Here is a 24,249-nt window from a genome sequence, read left to right as displayed (position 1 = left end):
TATACCTACATTTGGTTATTAACAGTCATATTAAAATTTGTTTTTGTCACATGTTGATGTATATTTTTCTTTGATGACTCTACTTGCATAGTCTGTCATCTGTTATGAAATTTCTTGGCCAACATCTTTTCACCTATTGCTTCTAATCCATTCTTTATCTTTTCTCCATCAAGACTCTAAATATATTTGTTCAATCTTTTCATCATGGTTCCCAGGTCTTCACTCTGTTTTCTACATTTTCCATCCATTTTGAATCTCCATACTTAAGTCTAGATATTTTGTCCTAACTTCTTTTTCAATCATGAATCTTGTCTTTTGCTGTGTTTGTCATTAAGCCAACAGATTTTTTAAATTTAACTTAATAAAAATGTTTAAAAATTTTTAGCTTCAGAATGTCCACTTGATTCATTTTATAAATCTTACTTTGGGTGAATTATTTATCTTATTATCTGTTTTGTTAAACAATGACACCTGAATTGTTTTATAATCTATATTTAAAAACTCAAGATCTGGGTCTTTTACTATGGTAGGCTTGATTTGGTTTTTGTTTCATTGCTTTGTTCCCCTCTCTTTATTGGATTTTGATCTTGGTCTTGTCTCTAGGCATATCTGATTGTTCTTGTTTTAAATTGAATTCAGTCCATACGGACAAGAACTTTCAGAGGCCCTGGGATATTATCTTTACCCAAAGAGGATTTGATGTTCTCCTGTGGACAGTTAATATAAGAGAAGATTGCCTTAATATAGTTATCTTTCCAAGTGAGTCATGCTTCGATCTCAGTCTTGGTTAAGGCTGGTCTATACAGAATGCTACTACTCTTTGAGGGTGTCCTTTTCATACTCTCAACTGAGAACCAGAGTTTTACCAGGGATCCAAGCCCTTATTTTTCTTGGTTCCAATTTTGTCCTCACAGTACTGAGAATATCAAAAGCTGAGCTTAATTTTGACTTTCCTACAATCCACTTTCTGCTGGCTTTCTAAGATTAGGAATCAGAAAATGGCCCGAGGATAAAAGTATTGCTGAATATCAGGCTTCCTTCTCCACTTGTCCTTGGCTCCCTCACCCCATTCTTGGAATTACCTCTTGCTAGATTTTATATATTCACTCTGAGAAACTTCTGGAAGTTCATATCCCCCAATTGTGATTATCTTCCCAGTCTGGTGACACCTAAGAATGTCAGATGCTCATGTGGAAAAGTGATGGAGCACTTCTAGCCTATAGCCTGGTGTTGCCAATCTTTTGGGTTCGTGATCCATAAAATCCTGACCCTCTCAGTTGCTCTCTGATGCCCCTGAAAAGTTGTTTTGTATTTCTTCCAATGTAACAGTTGTTCTCTAGAATGGTTTGATAAAAGCTACTCTGCCTTAGCTGAAAGCAGTAGTCACTTGGTGGTTTTCAATTTTGTCAAGCAATCAGGTGTCAGTAAGGACAATGGGCCAAACTAAATGCAACAATGAAACCTTTATTCGTTTTCTGTAACAGTGAAAGCCAGAGGCAAAATGAAGGATTGGTCCCCCAGTGTTCCATTCATCTCCACCCACTGACCAGTGCCAGGTACAGGACAGGTAGATGCAGCAGAGACAGACGGAAGCTAATGGTGTCACTGTGGGGGAGCCGGAGACAAAAGGATCCTATCTCTTTTTGGAGGTAGGTGGGGAAAGGCTAGAAATGGAAATGTACTGAGTCACATGGAGAAACATGGCCCAGCTAGAGACCCTGATAAGATTGTCTAGGTGTAGAAGCCTCACCCAAGGCCTCTGAATAAAGGGCTGGGTCCTTGAATATAATTCCCCCCAGAAAACTGTCATGCACTGGCTGGGCACCAAGTCTTGCATGCAGATAACAGCTTCTCCCGTGACTCTTGCTGGGTGTATCCTTGGAATTGCCTATGGTCAGGCCTGAAGGATCATTCTGAGGCCTGGAGACAAATGTCTCCATAAGGAGTTTGTTTAATGGATTCACACTCCTCAAGTCCCTCTGTTCTGACTTTCTATAATATTATTGTAGTCCTTCCTGTTATGTACTTCAAGATAGCCTACTTGGCTGCGTACATGCCATTTCTTCCAGACTCCTTAGTTATATCTTCCTATACAGACAATTCCATGCATTGATAATCCAGGTCCTATTTGTAGCATCTTTAGCTTCATCCAACATCAGTTTCTTTATGGACATTAGATAAATATCACTTTATTCTTTTATATATTCATACATATGTATGCACATATATTAACCAGTATATATACTTATAATCAAATTTCATAGATAATTTTCTGAGAGATATTCTATAGATAGACAACTTTAAAATAATTAGGTGGGATGCTGGAGAAAGAGAGTTTATCAGCGTCTAAGTCTATAGGAGTTTATACTTGTCTTGATTTTTATTTGGTATCTCTCTTAACTCTTGTTTGCCTCTTAGGGGACTCAGTTGGCCCAGGGACTTGATTTAGTGCATCTGCTCCACAGGGTGTTGTGGCTCCCAGTAGGGGTGTGGCATGGCTCGTTTTCTGGTTATTAAACAAGAAAAGATCATTTGCAATTTACAGAAGAAATGCTCTGCAGCAGAAATAGTATAGTGTTGCCCGCAGTGAAGGCAATCATTCTGCTACTCTGGGCAAGAAAAGGACTTTCCCAAATCTGCTTCCATGCCTGTGATGTCGCATCACCATAGCTCCTGTGACCAGATTGCCAGTGTGTGTACAGACTGAGCAAACAGTGACATTTGGAGTCCCTATTGATCGTGTAACCTCCTGCTAACGCTCCCTGAGCTACTAACTCTCAATGTCTTACTATATGCCTACATTTTAACAAAATTAAAACGGCACTCACTTGTCCCCCAAACTCAACCACCCCATGAAGACGGGGCCATTGCCTGCTTTTGTCAGGTGTGGGGGTTGTTCCTCAGCGTTTGTCAGAGGAGCAAGAGGGCTACAGTCCGCTGCCGGGAGGTGTTAGGCTGTAAACCAGGACTGTCCGCAGGAGAATGCTGGCAAGAGCATCTTCATCTTCTCCTGCCAGCCTGAAATGAGATAAAATTCTGGGTGACATATTGCTCATCTGAAGCTCAAAATTTAACATTCAGCTTTGTAGAAGGCAAGATGCTTCTTGGTCTTTGAAAGCTAGTAGGATCCTCTGTGGCTCTCCTGAGGTGAGAGGGTGTTTGGACCCCATCATTGTACCTTCGTTCTTCTGTTCCACAGCAGGAGGACTTGAAAAGATGCCTCATCCTTTACTCCTTCTTGTGGAGTCACAGAGGTCATGGAAGTGGAGGTTCTGAGCCCATCTTCCCTGCAGACCCAATTCCCAATGACTCCTGAAGTATTATCCTCTGCTTTTCTCGGATAGTGAATGACGTTAAGAAGTCTTGGCATTTCAGCAGCATGTAATCGTTGTTTAGACCCATATTTTTTTCATATTTTTCTTAAGCATGTCCAGGACAGCTGTAAATATCAGAGCATTCTGTATGCAGCCTGTTTAGCGAGCTTGTTAATTGCAGCATGAGAGGGTAAGCATTTGCAAATAAAGCATCTGTCCTCTCAGAATCAATCCTTGTGCCCAGAGCCTACAGATCAGAGTGTGTAAACATAAGCAGTGCTCTACAAAGCAGACATGGGCTCTCACCACAGCACAGGATTATTTGTGTGGAACTTTTTAGCAGAAATTGCTGAAATGAAAATAAGTTCAGGGTTTCTCTATGGTTGTTATTTTCCCCCTAAGTATGCATTCCCTTGAAATAAAATCCATACTGCTACAAAAAAGTACACAAATCAAGATTACAGCCAGGTAAATTTTCAAAAAGGAGACACATTGCTCCAACATACACACCGATCAAGAAACAAAAATTACCATCATGGCAGAAGGTCCCCTTCTCTTCCCCTTCCAGTGAGTTGATACCTACTCCCCATGGACAACCAGAATGAACTTTCAACACTATAGATTAATTTTGCCTGTTTTTTGAACTTCCATATATAGACAACCATGTAGTATGTGCCCTTTTGTGTCTAACATTTTACTCAACATTGTGAGGTTCAAGAATATTTTAGCTTAAATAGTAGCTTATTTATTCTCAATTAGGTCTGACTTTTATTACATGAACATACCACAATTTATCCACCCTTTTATTGGACATTTGAATTGTCTTTAATTTGGGATAATTAAGAATAGTGTTTATGCCAAAGCTGGTTTGGTTCAGTGGATAGAGCCTCAGCCTATAGACTGAAAAGTCCCAGGTTCAATTCCAGTCGAGGGCATGTACCTTGGTTGCAGGCACCAAGTGGGTGTGTGTGTGTGTGTATGTGTGTGAGCGCTCAGGAGGCAGCTGATCAATGTTTCTCTCTCATCAATGCTTCTAACTCTCTATTCTTCTTCCTTCCTCTCTTTAGAAAATCAATAAAATATATACTTTTAAAAAGAATAGTGTTTATATAAACAGAACTGCCTTTTTTTTTTTTTCAAATATATGGATTTCAATTAGCTGGGTACATACTCAGGAGTGGCATTTCTTGGTAAAAGTTTATGCCTATGATCAGTTTTGCTCGATATTGACAAATAATTTTCAAAGTGGTTGTATAGATTTATTCTCCACAGAAGAATATGAGACTCCCAGTGGTTTCATTTGTTCACTAATGCTTGGTATTGCTTACTTGCGTTTTTCCCATTCTGACAGATATGCAGTTTTAGTGCATTGTGGTTTTCTTACGCATTTCCCTGATGACTAGTGATGTTGAGAAAGTTATCAATGCATTTTGTGATTTAAATATCCTATTTTGTGAAGTGTCTATTTGAGTTGTTGGCCCATTTTTAATTGGTCTCTTTTCCCAGATCTTATTGATGTGTGCACTTCTTGTTTATATTTGTATTGCATTTCCATTAGGTGACTTACCATACTATATTTTGGTTAACAAATATATTTATTTAAAGTAATATGCAATTTTTCATTTTATTACTGAATGGTTAACACATTTGGTGCCTTGATTAGGAAATTGCTGTTTATCCCCAATGTCATAGAAATATTCTGTTTTTTATAAAACTTTTATTGTCTTACATTTTGTATTTAGAACTGCAATCTATCGAAAATTGATTTCTTATAAAGGCAGGGAGGTAGGGAGTCAAGATTCATTTTTTTTATCATATACAGTATGGATATTTAATTAATCCAGCACTATTTATTGAAAAGATCATCCTTTTCCTCACAAAACAATAGTATTGCTTTGTCATAAACTTGAGTCTTTGAGAAATCTCCATTTTTGTTGTATTGGTTTATTTCTTTATCCTTGGATGAAGATCCAGTCTAATTATTATGGCTTTATAATATCCTTGATAATTGGTGTTATAATACTCCAGCTTAATTTTTCTTCCTCAAGATTCTCTTGGCTATTCTTGGATGTTGTGTTTCCACTTAAATATTATAATCCACTTGTCAATTTTCAATAAAGTTCTATATGATTGGAGCTTTCTTAAACCTACAGATCAATTTAGTAAGAATTGATGTTTTATAATAAATTTTCACTTTATACCATGCTATATACGTGAATTTTTTAAAATCTTATCTAATTTATAACAGTAATATTTTTAACTTTTGGTGAAGAGGGCTTGAATATCTTTTGTTATGTTTATCTATAGGTATTTTGTGGTTTTGAAGTTATAGTGATGAGTTCAGTTTTAATGTAGGAAGTGATGTCTTCTGAAAGAGATTTTGGCAAATAGGCAAACAGTGAGAGATCCACCTCTTACTAACATGTCATTCTAAATATCTAATGTGGAAAGTTGAATGTGGCAGTAGTATTAAGATTCTGAAATTAGACTGCTGTAATCTGAATCATAACTCCACCATTAATGGATGTGTAAAACTTGCTATTTTATAAATATGTCTTCACATCTCTTTCCTCATCTACAAAGAAGGGGTAATAATAACATATTCTTCACTGTGTCTTGAGAAGCTTATAAATAGTGCAAGGAACGCACCAAACACAGATCCTGGCACATAATATGTGCTGTATAGATGATGATGTTGGTGATGATGAAACAATGATGATAGTGGTAGTGATAACAACAATGACCTATCTGTATATAAAAATATAATATGCAAATTGACTGGACTGCAGAATGACTGATTGGCTATGATGCACACTGATTGGCTATGATGCACACTGATCAATGCAGGAGCTGCCCCCAGCCTGCAGGCCCTGATCACCTGATCAGGGTCTGATGGTCAACCTCTCAGTCTCTTCCCCCAGTCAGAAGGCTCCAATCGACTGATGGGGAATCAGGAACCAGGAGTGGGTGGTGGTGGACGCAGATGGTGCCAGTGCCCAGATCACCCCACTGGTCACCCTACACACAGAGGGCGACCGGCAGTGGTGGGGGGTAGGCCCCGCTGCTGGCACCTGGGGAAGATTGGCTCTGATCACAGGCCAGGCCTATGACCCTACCTGTGCCCAAAATTCACCCTCTGGGTCTCTTGTGTTGATAATTATGATCATGTATCTGTGACTTTTGAGAGAATTGTTTTTCCCCTTATCACTGGTCTTGTTCAGAACTCTTCACACAAGCTCAAAGGCCTGGGTGTTACCTTCACCTGATATATTTAAATTATCTGTAGTTCCAGAAATACTTTTCTCTGGCAAAGTACATTTAGGAGGTTGGCAATTCTCCAAACCCCTCCTTGACAGCCATGTTAATTATGTCACTGTATTAATGCATTTCAACCAAATAACATAATGTAGGAAGGATAGTCTTATGTAGTTACTCTAAAAAGTAACAGGATTGATTCACATTAGAAAGATAGCTCTGAAATCACCTTGGAAAGTTGAAGTGCATCAGAATTATTTGGAAAGGATAAATAAAGATATATTTCTATATTGTTTTCTATATTTGTCTTTTGTGTTATTTCTTTCTGTTTGCACTAGGCATATTCTGGATGCCTGATCTTTTATATATTGGCAACTTATGTTTGTTTTTTTAAAAAAACAAAGTTCAACTCTACTTGCATTCCTAAACATCCTCTTAAATATTTCTTATGTTTCAACCAAATTTTTATACACAATACAATTCATAATAAAGTTTTTGCTTTTGCCTCTGCTGCCTGTTCCTGCCAAACTGGGTTATCCCTACCCTATGTACTTATTGTTCATTAAAACAAAACAAACAAACAAACAAACAAACAAGTGAATCATAAGGCCTGCCTCATCTCTAAAGTTCTTCCTAAGCCAATGTTTTCTTTCCCCTCCTGAAACTTAATGCTTATTATTTTGTCTATATATGTTCATGCTCTATGCTCATGCAATAATAATAACATAACACAAAAATATTCTTTTTCAGATGACAAGCACTCTCTTAAATACTTTATAGGAATATCCCATTCAGTCCTCACCATAAGCTTCACAAGACAGACACTACTATCCTCATTTCACATACAATGAAGGAGAGGCACAAAAGCAAGGGTGGTATTTAATGAAAACAAGCATCATTTTCAGGATGTAGCTTAAAGAAAGAGAGTTGTACTGAAATTCTTTTTTCCCTCTTTTTCATTGGTGTGTCAAGGGGAGCAGAGGAAATGAGAAGGAAAAGTCCCTTTTAAAGAAAGGTATTTTTAAAAAATCTTTATTGCTGAGTGTATTACAAACGTTCCTCCCTGCCACCATGTCCCCACCCTCCCCCCAGTCTTTTACCATCATATTGTTAACAAATTAGCAAATTGGTAAAATATTAGTATGTGTATGTCTGGGAGCAAGTGTATATGACATGCACAAGTTAACCCTGTCAATCTTCTTTGTTGCTTTTGTTGTTTTGCCTCTTAGATTATAAACTCAAATCTTTATAATTTTCATTGTCACAAGACTCTACACCCACATGCATTAGTCTATATATCTTCCCAGTGACTGTATTTTTCACAAAATGTGATACACGTCATTCAGGATTTCTGCCTGGCCTGTGTCTGCTCTCTCTGCATGGCCTACATCCTGGTCATAGACAAATGGATCAGGAATATGCATTCACCCAATGTGGGCCAATGCAGTTTACCCTGGGCGTTTAGAAGGATTATGAGTGACTGGTCAGTTTGGGCAGGTCCCATAGTTGGGAGGAGTTATGAAATCAGAATGAGAACAGCCACATTTGACACAGCCAAGTCAACCAGCAATAGCTTGACAACAAAGAGGGAATATGAAGCGTCACACTGAAACAAATCAAATGAGAGCCCATGAGGCTCTAAACAAAGTCAAATAGTAACCCTTGTTCCTAACATTCTGTTGTTGGTTCAGTTCCTCATGATTTAATATGTACTGATTTGCCCCTGGATAATGAGAGCTATTTCCCTGATTATTCAAATATGTTTCCTTCCTCCTGCTTCCTGCCTTTTTTCATATGTCAGTTTCATGATTTTCTTTTTTTTTTAAATGTCTCTTTAAATATTTATGTTATTGAATTTAGAGACAAAGGAAGGGAGAGGGAGAGAAACATCTATGTGATAGGGTAATATGGATGGGCTGCTTCTTGCATACCCCCTACTGGGATCAAGTCGGCAATCTGGGCATGTGCTGTGTCAGGGAATCAAACTAGTAACCATTTGGTGCACGAGGCAAAACTCAACCAACTGAGCCACATGGCCCAGGGCAGCTTTATGCTTTTCTGTTACTTGTGGTCAAAGAATTTTAACAAGCACATTATGAGATTTTCTTTGAAACACAAGACAACTATCCCTCCCTAGCCACAGAGATGTCCTCAGATTGTCCCTTGGCAAAGCCATGAAAAATAATAGGTGGGATTCTAATTGTAATTCTGACACCATGATATGTCTCCTTTTCTCATTTCTTTCAAATTTAATATATTTCTTCCCAAATGGACTCATTGTACTTATGCTTTAAGTTTAATCATTAATATTCTTGGAAAATGTACATTTTAAAATAGGAATCTGCAGGAGATGATGATTAGTATAAAGAGATAAATCACTTCTAATGATATTCATATAATGATGTGCTTTCATGTTTCTGTAGATGATATAAGATATACATAAGTATATACATTATCTCCTGTTATTCACAGAGCAATCCTGTTGTTGGTACTTTACTCAACTTCTCCAAGCATTGTGATGCCAAGCAGAGTTCCCAATGCTCTCCTCCACTGCAAAAGGAGACCGGAGTGCACACACTGCAGAAATTGCTATGTTCCTTGCTATTATTGCAATTTAAGACAGGAACACTTGACAAATGGTTTTACTACAAAGGAAACAATCAACAAAACAAGAAGACAACCACTGAATATAGAACATATAATATACTGATAATGATATACCAATTAAATTAGGGGTTAATATCCTATATGTATGTGTATATATATATATATATATATATATATATATACTCATTCAGGTCAATATAAATAAATAAACAATTCCATTTTTAAAAAATGGGTAGAGGCCTTAAGTAGGCATTTCTCCCAAAATAACAAGCAGATGACCAACAGACATGAAAAATGCTCAACATCACCAATCACCAGAAAAATGCAAATCAAAATTACAATAGCCTATCACCTCACACCTGTCAGAATGGCTATGGTTAATAAACCATAGGTACTGGCAAGGATGTGGCAAAAAGGGAACCCTCATGGACTGTTGGTGGGATTATAAATTGGTGCAGCCTCAAAAAGTAGAAAAAAAAACTATCAAGGGGGAACATATGTAATGCTTTCAACAATAAAGATAATAAAATAAAATAAAAAGAGCACTACTATACCTAGAAATTGAATTCTGAGTCCTATCCAAATAAATGTCAATATGTGTAAAAAAGAGTTTTAAAAAAAATGGGGGAGGGAGAGAGGATACTCAAATGCATGATTCTTAAGATATAAATAAAAAAAAGTGGGTCTACAAAGAGTTTCCAGGAAGAGAAGTTGAAATAAATTAAGAGTTTGAGGATGTAGAATGTGTCTTAATGGAAACAGATGTTAAGTATTTACACAGATCTTCAGTGTACTCATTGATGACTAAATGGCAGCACTGAGCAAAGAACAAAGAAAGAAAAGAAATTTTAATATATTACCTACTTAATTCTCACAGTATCACTCACTGTGGATGACAGCGTGATCCCTTGACCAGTACAATCAGCATCACATGGCAGCATGGAAGGAAACCGGGTCCTCACCCTAGTATTTTTGAATCAGAAACCCAGCAATTCCTGGTGCACAGACCTAAGCTCTCCTAGGTGATTCTCATGCATGCTAAGGTTGGAGCATCGCTGCCCTGTGTCCATCCTAAGGACAGGAAAACTAAGAATGAACAAAAATACAGAGCTTGCCCCAGGTCACCCAGTTTGCATGTGGTGGATAGGACATTAGGACTCAACTCTTTCTAACCCTAAAAGCCATGTTCTTAACCTTCTGCAAAGAACACAACCAATGCCATCTATGACCCTTCTCTGATTCAGTGCTCTTTCATATTTTTGGCTTTCATGGAGATTTGGCTCATAAGCAAATAAGGTATTAGGATGGAAACTGAATTCTTCCAGGGAAGGGAAAAGAGAAAGGAGATAATAAAGCCGTCCTCCCTGGCCGCAGAGAGAGACAGCTGCAGAATCAATGTCCCTCCATGTAAACGGCTCCCCAAGAGGGAGGCGTTCAGCAAGGCAACTGGGGTGAAAGCCCTGAAAAATGCCCCAGTCTCTCCCTGCTGGGTTTATGAACCGCTTTGGCAGCCTAACAGCAGCACATTATACATAATTGCCGGTTTACTCTACCTTGTCTGCCTTTTATTTTCACAAGGAATCCTTGTTATTCAGGGGAATTAGCAAAGGAATCCATTAAGAGCTGGCTACAAAGACTGCACAGTATTTATTCCAGTAATAAAAAGTCTAATTTTGCAATAACATGGCAATCTTTGGAGAGCGCTGGCTGATGGGTATCCAAGTCTGGCAAAATTAGCCTCTTTTGGTGGTACTGATTATTATAATGCTTGTCAGAAGGGAGGGGAGGGAGAGGAGGCTTGCCAAGCAAGCATTTTTATAAAACAAAACAAATTCTCTCCCACAGAATCCTAAAATGGGGGAAGAAGGGGAACTGAGAGAGTAGGACCAGCAAGGGATGGGCTGGGAATCCATATGGACTGTGGCTCACTGCAGTTAGAGGCAGAGATGGGTCCTTGGTAAATGAGCTGAACAGTTTGCCCCTGGTCCTAACCTTCCCTTTCTGACCCATCCACAGGTGCCTGGTGCTATCAACTGGTGGTCTCTAAGTTAAGGTGACCAGACATCCCGCTTTTGGCGGGACAGTCCCCATTTTTAACAATTTGTTCCACTTCCCGCAGCGCGGGACATATTGTTAAAAATCCGGACTGTCCCACCAAAAGTGGGACGTCTGGACACCTTGCTCTAAGTGCCCTTGTGATTCAGTGAAAACAAGGTCACTCATAGTACCTAGGGATTCACAGCAGTCAGCCAGAGTTTAGACCTTGTGTTCTCATCTTACAGGCAACTCACAGGTTATCTAACACGCAGAACCAGGACTTTGAATCCCATCTCTTGCTTATATTTTTCCCTTTCTTTTCCCAATGCTTCATTAATTAATGTTGTTTTATACATTACTATTTCTTCGTAGCACAGGGATCAAAGCAGAACGCTGGACCACCTTAAAGTGGTACTGTAGCTTTAGAACTCCTTATTTCATCAGCACAAATCCCACTGGTATTTATTGATTAGGATCATAGTTGGTTCCTTCTTTATGTAAAAGATGTTTTAACATTCAAATTCTTAGTCTGACCAAAAAACAGCTGTGTGTCTCTGTCCCAATGCCTGTGGGCTCCAGACTGAGGATGCCTTGTTTTGCTAGCATGCCCCTGCCTCCAGAGGCATTGACTGTGAACTTGCTTGTCTTTGTTTCTGAAACAATGGCTCTGGTGCTGCAGGATTTAATAAGGGGCTTCAAAGACTTTGTTCTGACTGTAAGAACATGAGACTGATCTGTTGTGACTGCATAGAAAACTAACATTCCAATTAACCTCCAGTCTCCAGGAGCTCTGAGAGGCAGCTGCATCTGATAGAGATAGTCTCAGGAACACACAAACATGGGCTGCTACCAATGGGAGTGGGCCTTCTCCTTATCTGACCAGAAATGACTGACTACTGTCCAAACTGGGAAACACAAACATTGCAAAGCACCTAAAGTGGTAATTATAATATACCAGGAAGTAAAAAATCAGGTTATGTATTTTATTCTTTCTCCCATATTTCTAATTTAGCAGCCACACTTAAAGAGTAACTTAATAGCATTGCATATACCCTTATTGTGTCAAAACACATAGTAGAACCTTATAATTTTGGCATGGCTAAGTACATTCCCACTGTATAAAATTTGTATTGAAATTAGTAAGCCCAATTTATCTTTGAGTGTAGCCAGTAAACATCAAGGTGAAAGACTGATTCCTAATGTATGCTTATAATGTGGAATAAATGGAGGTTTTGTTTTCCTATCCACTGAGAGAGGTAATGGGATTTGCTTGTGAAAGCTTCTACCTAGGTTATACACATTAGCAGCCATTTGTTATCATTAGTAAAGGAACTCGTGTTTGAAATTCATAAGTAATTACTTATAGCACCTAAATTCTGTCCATAGTAAAACTCATTTACATCTGATTTAAAAGAACAGTTCAGCCCTAACCAGTTTGACTCAGTGGATAGAGCATTGGCCTGCAGACTGAAGGGTCCCAGGTTTGATTCTGGTTAAGGGCATATATCTTGGTTGTTGGCACATCCCCAGTTGGGGTGTGCAGGACGCAGTTAATTGATGTTTCTCTCTCATTGATGTTTCTAATTCCCTATCCCTCTCCCTTCCTTTCTGTAAAAAAAAAAAAAAAAAAAATCAATAAAATATATTTTTAAAAAATAGTTCAGTTAAAAGACAGTGTAGTTAACTTGATTTTTGGATTAGCTTGGTCTCATTCATCAACTGTTGTCCTCATCTTCTATAGTCTATGCTCCTTTTCCCATATATATATATATATATATATATATATATATATATATATATGTGTGTGTGTGTGTGTGTGTGTGTGTGTGTGTGTGTGTGTATGTGTGTGTGTATGTGTGTATATATATATATATATATATATATATATATATATATATATTGTTGATTTCAGAGAGGAAGAGAAAGGGAGAGAGTGATTGAAATATCAATAATGAGAGAACACCATTGATTGGCCTCCTCCTGGATGCCTTACATTGGGGATCGAGCCAGGCATGTGCCCCCACTGGGAACTGAACCATGAATTCCTGGTTCATATGTTGATATTCAACCACTGAGCCATGCCAGCCAGTCAGCACGCAGCCTATGCTCTTCATTCCTTCCCTTCCTTTTGACCGTTCCTGCTGCCTTCTGTGAAACACCATGGCCTTCAAATAAAAGTTCTGAAATAAAAGGGATATATTGAGTCCATAAATTCTAGTCAGATCTCTTGTGTGCTATTAGATCTGTGGACTCTATGTGAGTGCTTAGAATAGCACAGTCATGTGAAGGAAGGAATCCAAATGTTGCATTTTCAGATCAAACTTTCAGTCATCTCTCTGTTCAGAATCTAAGTGACATTTAATAGAAAAGACATACAAAGAAATAAGATGTATTAACTTGTTGATCACTAGTGTCCTTCTAACTCCATCTCACCCTACCCCACTGCATACACACCTCAACACACATACATATCCTGATACACACATAATAAACATCTTAGAATGATAAAATTTTTGTCACTTTCATTATTAGCACTGTTGAAATTATTACCATTTATGTTTCATGAACATTTAGAAATTATGACCCAACATGGCTCTAACCAATATATTTAGAGAGATGACATAAACACTAAGGGGTAACTTCTTTATTTCTCTTAATTTGGACAGGATAAAAGCACCCACTTGTTAGAAAAGTGAATGCAAGCTTTGATGCAAACAAGTGATTCTGAAAAGAAGAGATCCTTCTAATATGTGAACCTGTGGGGATGAGATGAAAAATAACTGCAACTTCTTTAAAGATAGAAGAAACTCAGCTGTGAATAAACAAGCATGCTGCTAATTCTTTTTGAGACTGCTGCAATGCACCCACAACAGAGAGCTATTAAAGAGAGCGCACAGTTTTTAAGTCATTGTGCTGTTCTGTTTCCCACATTTTTCTTCAGCAACACCAGTGCTCTTTAACTGCTCACCCTGCCTCTCATACAGCGACTTATTCATGTGTAAAGGTCAAAGCTGCATAATTAGAGAAGAACACATAAAGGCTACATAGCCTGATGAGTTCAGCACATAATATTGGAAAGAGTAAGGGGCAATTTATAAATATTATATATGGAACAAGTTGATAGATGATAGATAAATAGATAGAAAATAGATAATAGATATAGATAGATTATAGATAGATGGATAATAGATAGAAAGATAGATAGATAGATAGATAGATAATAGGTGATAGAGATAATAGATAGAATAGATAGATAGATAGATAGATAGATAGATAGATAGAGATTCTTGCAAAAAATATGTTTGTGGCTCTGAATCTGACAATGACCATGTGTTACCATCTAGAACAGGAAGAAAATTTTGCTTCCAGACATCTAACTGCCATCCCCCTAATGACAATTTATGACAACTCCTGTGATACTTTAACTCATAAACTTGGGTCTACTTATAGAAAACAAAGACTGACCCAACATACATAGTTTAGAATTTTTTTTCCAGGAATGGTACCCATTTAGGCATCCACTAGGTGCAAAGTAAGTGCTGAATTTAATAAGTTTTATATGTGGAATAATTATATTACATTAGTACATAGTTGCATTGGCTTAAGTTAAACAATATCTTTTGGGAAAGTTCTTGGAAATTCATTAAATCTTAGAAAAGTGATCACTTCCAATAAACTGGAAACTGGACTTGGCAGGTATAACTTCCTGAAAAGGGAAAATAGATCAGTAAGTGAGTGAAATCCCACTAGAGCAGAAGTTTAATGTCTAAGATCACCTTCCTTACAAATGAACAGGAAATCAGTGCCTTGTGTAAAACTCATATATTGCAGCTGAAAGAAGACCCTGATGAGATGCTAGGCATTTTAATTATGCACTCTTACATGAATTCTGTTTGCTCTTTAATTTAAGGAGACTTTAAAAGCACAATCTCAGATCATTTCTGTAATAATGACCTCAGCATCACCATGGTACTTCATGGATTAAGAGACAATTGTCTTGATAGAAGTTGGATGATAACTCAATACTTTGGCATATTTGCTGATTTCTAATAATTAGTTCAACTTGAAAGAGAAAGAAAAGGTAAGATATTCTAACCCCAAGGTATATATTGTTAGGACCAAAGAGATATTGGGATTTATTTATTATGAAACACCTATATTATATCTATACCAGATAAGGCCTCAAATAATGCCTAACTTTGGAAGTGAGGAAATTGATATTCATAAAATAATCGAGTCTAGACCTAAATCCAACCTCTTCTGGATCATCTTTCATAGCTTATTTGCCATGTTAATTTCTGAACTGAAACATTACAGAGTTAATATTATCCCAAAGGCCTAAAGGCAAAATTCTCATGATTCCTGGTCACTGGCATATTTATCAGCATCTCTGCTCATTGATGCCTAACTTCTATTCACTGTTCTACCTAACTCAAGCCACAAAGGTTTATATCTGTAGAATTCCATCTTCTTGTTAACATTCTATGCCTCTCTTGAAAACTAGAAGTATAGGGCTACCTATAGACATAGGATATCCTGATCTTACAACAATAAAAAAATAAGACAAATGAACTAAAACTCATAGACACAGACAACAGTGTGGTGGTTACTAAAGGCAGAGGGAGATGAGGGGAAGTAGTAAAGAGTAAAAGGGGTCAAATATATGGTGATGGAAGAAAATTGATTTTGGGTGGTGAAAACACAGTGCAATATATAGATGATGAATTACACAGTTATATTCTTGAAACCTATTTTATTAATCATCTAGGGACCCAATGCATAAAATGCATGAGACCCAGACCTGGCATGCAACAGGACACAGTATCAAGCCCCACCGGTGCCACAAGACCCAATGTCAAATCCCACCGGCCCCATGGGACTCAGCCTCAAATCCTGCCAGCACTGTAGGGCCAATCAATGCACCTCCTGGTGACGGGTCTTTGTTCGTTGCAGCATCACGACCACTGAGTTTTTATTATATAGATGGCACTCCAAGAAATTGAACAAACAAACAAAAACACCCCTGACACTTAATGGAACTAAAAATGGTATTTAAAATTATTAACTTACATAAGGTTGCATAAGGATGTTTAATTTTTAAAAGAATAGTTTATTACATTTGAGAGAGAGAGATATAAACATTGATGCTGCCTCCTGCATACCCCCTACCATGAATGAAATCAGCAACCCAGGCATGTATACTTGACCAGAAATATAACTGGCAACCTTTAAGAACAGAAAGATGCCCAACCAACTGATCCACACTGCTCAAGGCAGGATGTGAATTTTGATTTTATTATTTTAACTTTATATTTAGCATCAACACAGAGCTAGTGCATACTCATAGTAATACTTTCAAACAAGGCAAAAGCACTGGAATAACTAAAATAATAAATAATAAAAATAGAAAATAATATTAAAACACACTTATTTGACACCTTATATATTTTTTTCTTTTGAGCACTATACATGAATTACCTCATTTAATTTCCACACCCACCCCAGTAGATAGTATTTTGAGTATCCTTATTTTATAAATTAGAAAATCAAGAGTTAGGAAGGCTTACATGATTCATCCAAGATGAAGCGACTAGTAAATTGCAATTAAGCTCTAACTTCATGTTTTTGTACTTCCAAAATGAATGCTATCAACCACTATTTTATTCTGTATAGCTATTTTTTCCCATGAGAAGGAAGTAAGCCTTTATGGTAAAGAGACCCATCAGATTCCCATGAAGAAAGAAACATAGACCAATCTAGTCTCCCAAGAAATTAATTCCAGTGTAACAAACCAAGCATAAGAAACTCCAATCCCAATTTAATAGTCACAGAAATTTGCATGAAGAAATGGGTTTTGTCTGTAATAGCCACCTTGGTCTTAACTATCCTGCCTCTAGTGCCTGATTCTAATTTTGTCTTAGATTCCTATATGTGCATACCAAATGTACCAGATATTTTCAGGAACTAGTAATAAGTGGATCGGAGAAGCTATTCTTCTTCCCTGAAGTTTATGATCATTTGGACAAGGCTACCATTAATTTCCCGCCTGCTCTTCTTTTGCTGGATTCCAAGATTGTGTGATATTTTGTAACTTGCTTCCAGAGTAACTAGAGAATTGAAATTAAGGGGGGAAAATCATAAATTTTTAACTTGGTCTTTTTTGTCTTTACTTCCTGCTCTGTATTAGACATAGTTTTACTCCTAATTATTTCTTGATCTCAAGGAGTTTCATATCTAAAAGCATAAAGTGAGAAAGGGGTGAGGTTGAAAGAAAAAAAAAAGTTTCCTTTTTTCAATCTACACTACTATAAACAGAGATAAAGGATAGTTCTTTTGCTTTCATCATAGCCACTGCCTCTTTAAGGCAAAAATAATGAATTTGACAGTTCTTGCTCACTCCACTACTTCTATGAGAGGTTGCTTAGCAACCATAGGACATTGGAGAGAGGGAGATGTTAGAGCAGGTTGCACAAAGAAGAAACTAACATTAACTCTGAGGATGTTAAATAGGATCCAACCCTTATCTTCCTTTCCTTCATGTTACTTTTGGTCATTTTACAGAACTTGAGGTTAACTACTCCATCCTTTCCCTTCAAACCAAAGATTTGATTGAACTAAAGAGAGGAGATCTTTCACAGAGCTGAGGGAGTGATATGTTAAAAATAAGAATGCCCTATTTGGATGTTATTTCTTTTATCTTTCTAAATGAACTAACTCAGTGGTCTGCAAATTCGTTAGTCAACAGAGCCAAATATCAATAGTACAACGATTGAAATTTCTTTTGAGAATCAAATTTTTTCAACTTAAACTTCTTCTAATGCCACTTCTTCAAAACAGAATCTCCAGGCCATGGTATTTTGTGAAGGGCCACACTCAAGGGGCCAAAGAGCTGCATGTGGCTCATGAGCTGCAGTTTGCTGACCACGGAACTTACTGAAAAGCAAAGTATTTTCAACAGTTTCATTGGCTAACATTCACTTTGCAGTTCAATTTTGGACCTTTTTTGTTATTGTTATTAATGAGATGCTTGACTTTATTACAAACTGATTCTCTGAGTTTCTAAGTTTTGGGGATAATAACTTTGGGCCATTTCTATGGGATCCTGATGCCCTTGAGAATCTCTGCCATCAGATTCTGTTGTTACTGTTTATATGTGTAATGCTACATATACATAAATAATTCTGTCACCTTTGTTGAATTGATATCTCTTGATTTTATCCAAAAGTTCTATTTTCTAGTTTGAATAGAGATGTTCAAATTTTTAAAGCAAATAAAAAATTATGAAATATAGAAGATTAAATTTAATTCATAAAATAAATAGTAGCCAAGAGAGCAAAAATTTTATTGTGTGTTTACTATGTGCCAGGCACAAAGCTAATTGCATTCATAAAGCATTCCATTAAATTTTCATAACAACCCTATAAAGCAAGTACTATTTTTATTATCCCATTTAAGAAAAAAGAATCAAAGGTTTACTATCTTATGCAGGATAACAGCATTTTCAGTAATGGAAACAGTGACTGAGCCTAAATCTGCCCACTTCAAGAAGCCAAACAGGGACTTCAGAGCTATCACATCACTCTATAACTTATTCTTCAAAGATGACAACAAAAAAGGAAAAAAAGGAAGGGGAAGGGAGGGAAGGAAAGGGGAAAGGAAGGAAGGAAGGAAGGAAGGAAGGAAGGAAGGAAGGAAGGAAGGAAGGAAGGAAGGAAGGAAGAAAGGAAGGAAGGAAAGAAGGGAGGGAAGGGAAGAAGGAAGGAGAGAGGGAGGAAGGAAGGAAGGAACGGAAGGAGGGGAGGGAGGAAAGAAGGAAAGAAGGAAGGGAGGAAGGAAGGAAGGAAAGAAGAAAGGAAGGAAAACATATTGATTTATATATTTTATTTTTTTAAATATATATTTTTTTGATTTTTTTACAGAGAGGAAGGGAGAGAGATAGAGAGCTAGAAACGTCGATGAGAGAGAATCATCGACCAGCTGCCTCCTGCACGCCCCCTACCGGGGATGTGCCCGCAACCAATGTACATGCCCTTGACCAGAATCAAACCCGGGACCTTTCAGTCCGCAGACCGACGCTCTACCACTGAGCCAAACCGGCTTCGGCATTGATTTATATATTTTAAATAAAATAAAAATAAAGTCTTAAAAAAATAAGAAAGCAGTAAAAATATGTCATCTTCCAATGTGTTCCCCAGAAAACCATCAGCTCACTTTCTTGTGATGGAATCCAGGATACACAATGTTATAACAGGTTATGTTGTGACAAAACCACTCCTGTGGTTTAATTAGACAGACCTGCATTCCCACCCAGTTGCCTCCTACCCCTGGATTTGCAGTTGGGCTGAGTGACTTTTCTTCTCCACAGTTCAGATTTACAATCTGTAAAATGGAGATTGTGACAGTAGGTTTGTACAAGGGTTTGAAACTAAGAAGTATAAATGTCTTATCAATTTCCTCTACATAAAAGGCAATCCATATTCGACATACTAGTATTATTTATAGAAAATGAAATAAATGTGAGTGATGGAGGATCTATGAAAATCTTAAACTCTGTTGCTAGGCTGAGAAATCACCCCAAACTGTACATTACTGATTTCCATGGTTCCCTAATCATTTACACTTGTTTCATTTTTCTAAAGGTGTTATAACCTATTTATTTTAAATCCATGTGAAATATATAAAAACTGAAGCACGTGTAGTTTGCTCACCCCCATGCAGCTAGTACACAGCAGAACCAAGATGCAATCCCTAATAAGCTTGTAACAGAGTGAAATATTTCCCCTCTCCCTTGGCCTTTGGGCTAATAGCTCCTGCTATGTATAAGATAATTAACTAGAAAAATTCTGCTGGAGACTTGGATTTTTGCAAGAGCAGTCCCTTGCCAGTGCACACTTTTCCCCAAAAGATGAGAAATATGAATAAAACAACGGCTATTCATCAAAGATCTACAAGAGTTTCCAGGACCAGACTCAGATTAGTGGGGCCAATGGTCAAAGGACAAAGAGATTTAGAAAGTTTGCACTTTTCCTTGGATCTCTTCTCAACCACTAGCTGTCTATGGTCTCATCCACACCTTGTCTCACCAATCCTTCCTTCCTCTTACACATAAGATGCCTGAATTTTGAGCTCTATGAAGATGGATTTGAGAATTAGTTCTCCCATCTGCTTGAGAAAGGCCTTTTTGATCAATAACCCTTTTATTACTCCAAAACTGTGATAGATTGAATATTGGCCTTTCTCTTGAAACATCCGACACATGAGCCTTATATCTGTAACAGGCTGGCCCACATCCTGTAACTATCACTAGAAAGTGATATTCTCCTTCGCATTACTAATTTGTTTGGAATTGACAATGCTATAACATTGTAATTCTACCAATAGCACTTAATCAGGTATATCTATTATCCCCTGTACCATCACTTATCAATACAACTAAGATAATATGATTTGAGCAATCTCTAGGTCTTCTGCAACCTCACAGAGTAATACACATAAGATAGACACAGTGAGTCTTGTTGGTTGATTGCTAAAACTTCAGATTCTCTGGAGGGACTAAACAAATATTAACAGCTACTTAGTAATCCCATATCTTTATTGACTCCTGGTTGGCAATAGAATCCTAAAAACCAAAATGTACAATAAGAAGAAATATATGGATATGGAAAGGAAGAGAGAGTATCTATGTCCAACTTGGGCTCCTTTATGATTTTGCTTTTGGTGCTTCTGCCTCTGTTTTTGCTCTTTGAGGAAACACATGTGGGGCCACTTCTCTTTTTTAAGACAAACCCATTTGGAGGCAGAGTGTCTAGATTGGTAGACAACGCTGCAGACAATTCACATTTGTGCATTACTGTTGTCCTACACATGTGTAAACTAGGAATCTGCCTCCCTTCCTGGATTCTCTTTACTAACTGCATTTTCCTGTGTGTTTGAGGGTTGGGGGGGGGGGGGAAATAATCCTTCCAAATACTAATATACGTATTTTTTTAAAAATCTATTTGAGAGTAATTTTTTAATAGAAATGTTTGTAATAAAAAATGCTCAATAATTATTATGGTTCTTCCTTACTGAACTAATCTAAAATGGTGACAGAAATTGAGTTATTTATAATAATAGTATTCATATTATGTTCCTTGTCTTTCCTATTTGGCATATGATTCTTTTATTGAAAGCATCATAATGACATTTATGGAATGAAACTGAAATCTGTTATAGCTAAATCTAACTTTTTCTCTTATTTAAGTAGAATATATATATAAAAAATGTTTCCACTAGGGAGCTGTTTAAACCATTCCACTAGATTAACTCACCATCCTTCTTCCAGGAGCAAACTTATATTCTATTTAGAAGGTCATGAATCAGAGATCTAGAGATCTAAGCTAATCCTGATATGAAGATTTCAGCTAAGACCCCAGAAATCTTCCTCAAAATGTCTCAACTTGATGTTTGGAAAAGATTTCCAGGATAAGAACAGAATATATCAGCAAGGGCATCCTCAGAAGCAATGTTTTGTTTTGATTTGTTGCTTGGTTTTGTTTTCACTTCAGCTTTCTCGTCTCTCCTTATTTTCCTTATCCTATTCACAAAGCTAGTCCTTGGCAATTTCCCCGCATTCTTCTTTCATCTCACTTTTCACCATCTCAAATAGAATGAACTTTATAAATAAAAACTTGACTCAGTCTTCTCTGATTCAAATAAAGCCAGAAAGTAATACAGAATACACAAAATTGTCACCCTAAAAATGCTAAATATCAAGCAAAAATTTCTACCTTTAAAAAAATCAGACAGTCTAACACTAAATTATGTAGGAACATCATGTATTGTGTATTATATACATGTATGTACATACATGCATACAAATATGTTTATATATACATATATTTATACACATACAAATATGTGTATGTTTGCATATACCTATGAGTATATTTAAACTTGTTCCACCTTTGTGGATGAATATAGCCTAGTAAATAGTACAATTTAAATAAGCAGTACTTCATTAAACACCTTGGACCTTCTCTAAATGATATCACCACAAATAATTGATTAAATCAATTTAGTGAGAAAATCTGTCATAGCAGCTATTTGGCACAATATAAACAAAACATGGGCTAATTAAGTTTTCCCACTTATCTGTGGTTGCTTCACCCATAAAGATTTGATTCCAATAAACCAGCCAAAAGTACCTAGCCTTTCTGATATTTATGAAGCAGCTATTTTAGTATTAATCCCCCCAAATTCTCCAAATTCCTACAGTAGTTTAAAGCTATTTTCCTGTTAAACCCTTACTATAATCATTGTTTTAAAGACCTCCTCGTGATGAAAAACACAACATACTAAGCTATGTCTTAACAATACCTGACTTTCTTTTATCTACCTCTGAGAATTGTTGTGTTCCTATTCTCTGCATCATCAGCAGAGCTCCATTTACCTGACAACATATTTAAATAGTAATCTACATTTCCTGCCTCATATTTTTCACCTACCATTTATTTTTAAACAATTGAAATCTAGTTGTTATCTTCATCATCCCCTAAGACTGTTTCCTCAACGGTTAGTCATAATCTTCAAATTGTCAGGTGCAACAACTTTTTCTCTGCATCTGGTTTCAAGTCTATATAACTTGATTGTGTAGAGTACCTCCTGTTGAAACTTTTACTTTAGCTTTTATAGAATCACTTTTTTTGAGTTCCTTGACCAATCTTTCTCAGTATGTTTCCTTGGCTTTTTTAGCCTAATCTGTTCCTTAAAAGAAGGTGTCAAAGAATATCCTGTTCTTTTACCTTCTTCTCTCCTCACACAATAATTTTTGTTCATGCCTGGCTACCTAAATAGCCTATTGATACTCAACATGCTCCCATAGAAAATTCTTTTTTGTTGTTGTTATCCTCATCCGAGGATATTTTTTCAATTAATTTTTAGAGAGAGTGGAAGAGATGGAGGACCAGGGTGAGACTGAGAGAGATAAATTTCAATGTGATAGAGACACACAGATTGGTTGGCTCCCACACATGCCCGGAATGGCTGTGGGGATTAAGCTCGCAACCAAGGTATGTCATGCACTTCACTGTAATTGAACCCAGCACACTTCAGTCTGAAGGCCAACACTATAATCACAGAGCCAAAACAGCTAGGGCACATATCAAATTATTTATCTTTTTCTTCAAATAGTTTATATTCATTATATAAAGGGTGAATACATTCTAAATTCTTCCAGTGTTCTAAGAGCTTTATATGTATAATGTCATTTACATTTGCAGCTACACTCCAACATAAGTGCTATAGTACTATTACTATGATCATTTTTAATGTGACAGAGGAAAGTTAAATAATTTTCTTAGGTCATCCAGCTAGATACCAGGAGACCTTGACTTTGAACTCAAATTGGCTGAATGTATGTTCTTAATATCTACACTATTCTGCACAAAGGTGAGGAGGGCAGAAAGAGGGAGAAAAAAGAACCCTCATTAAGGGTTGAGAGAAATATATTATTTATTGCATTATGCTTTTATGCAGCCAAATTGAAACTTTATTTATTAAAATCTGCATTGATATATACACTATGAGTGATTTAGTATTGAGCAATATGTGTTATAAACTACTTTTTTTTGTTTTACTGCTTGCCATTCTCTTGACAGGAAGGGCAATTTGAGGAAAAAAATATGTATACATACACACACATTAAATTTGTCTCTCTAGCAAGTGAATTTTTGTATGTGTATGTGCATACATACGTGTATATTTTAGTTTTCCTCATTCTTTTTAATGTTGTTCATGAAGGGTCATAGTACTTTAAAGCTAAAAGAGATATTCATTTAGGAAAATTCTTTTATAAAGAGGCCTAGCGAATTCAGGTAATTATCCATAGTCACAGACCAAGTTAGAGACCAAACCAAGAAAAGAACCTAGATCTTAAAGCATCCAGTCCCATATTTATTCTACTACATTATATTATATATTGTTGTTGTTTTTTTTCTTTCATTACATAGGTATAACTTGAGAATAATAATCAGTTTTTAAATACTGATTCACAATT

Source organism: Pipistrellus hanaki (genome assembly GCF_964339955.1).
Source record: "Pipistrellus hanaki genome assembly, chromosome: 14".
Taxonomy (NCBI): domain Eukaryota; kingdom Metazoa; phylum Chordata; class Mammalia; order Chiroptera; family Vespertilionidae; genus Pipistrellus; species Pipistrellus hanaki.
The sequence above is the reverse complement of the archived record's forward strand: the minus strand, read 5'-3'. Positions refer to the sequence as shown.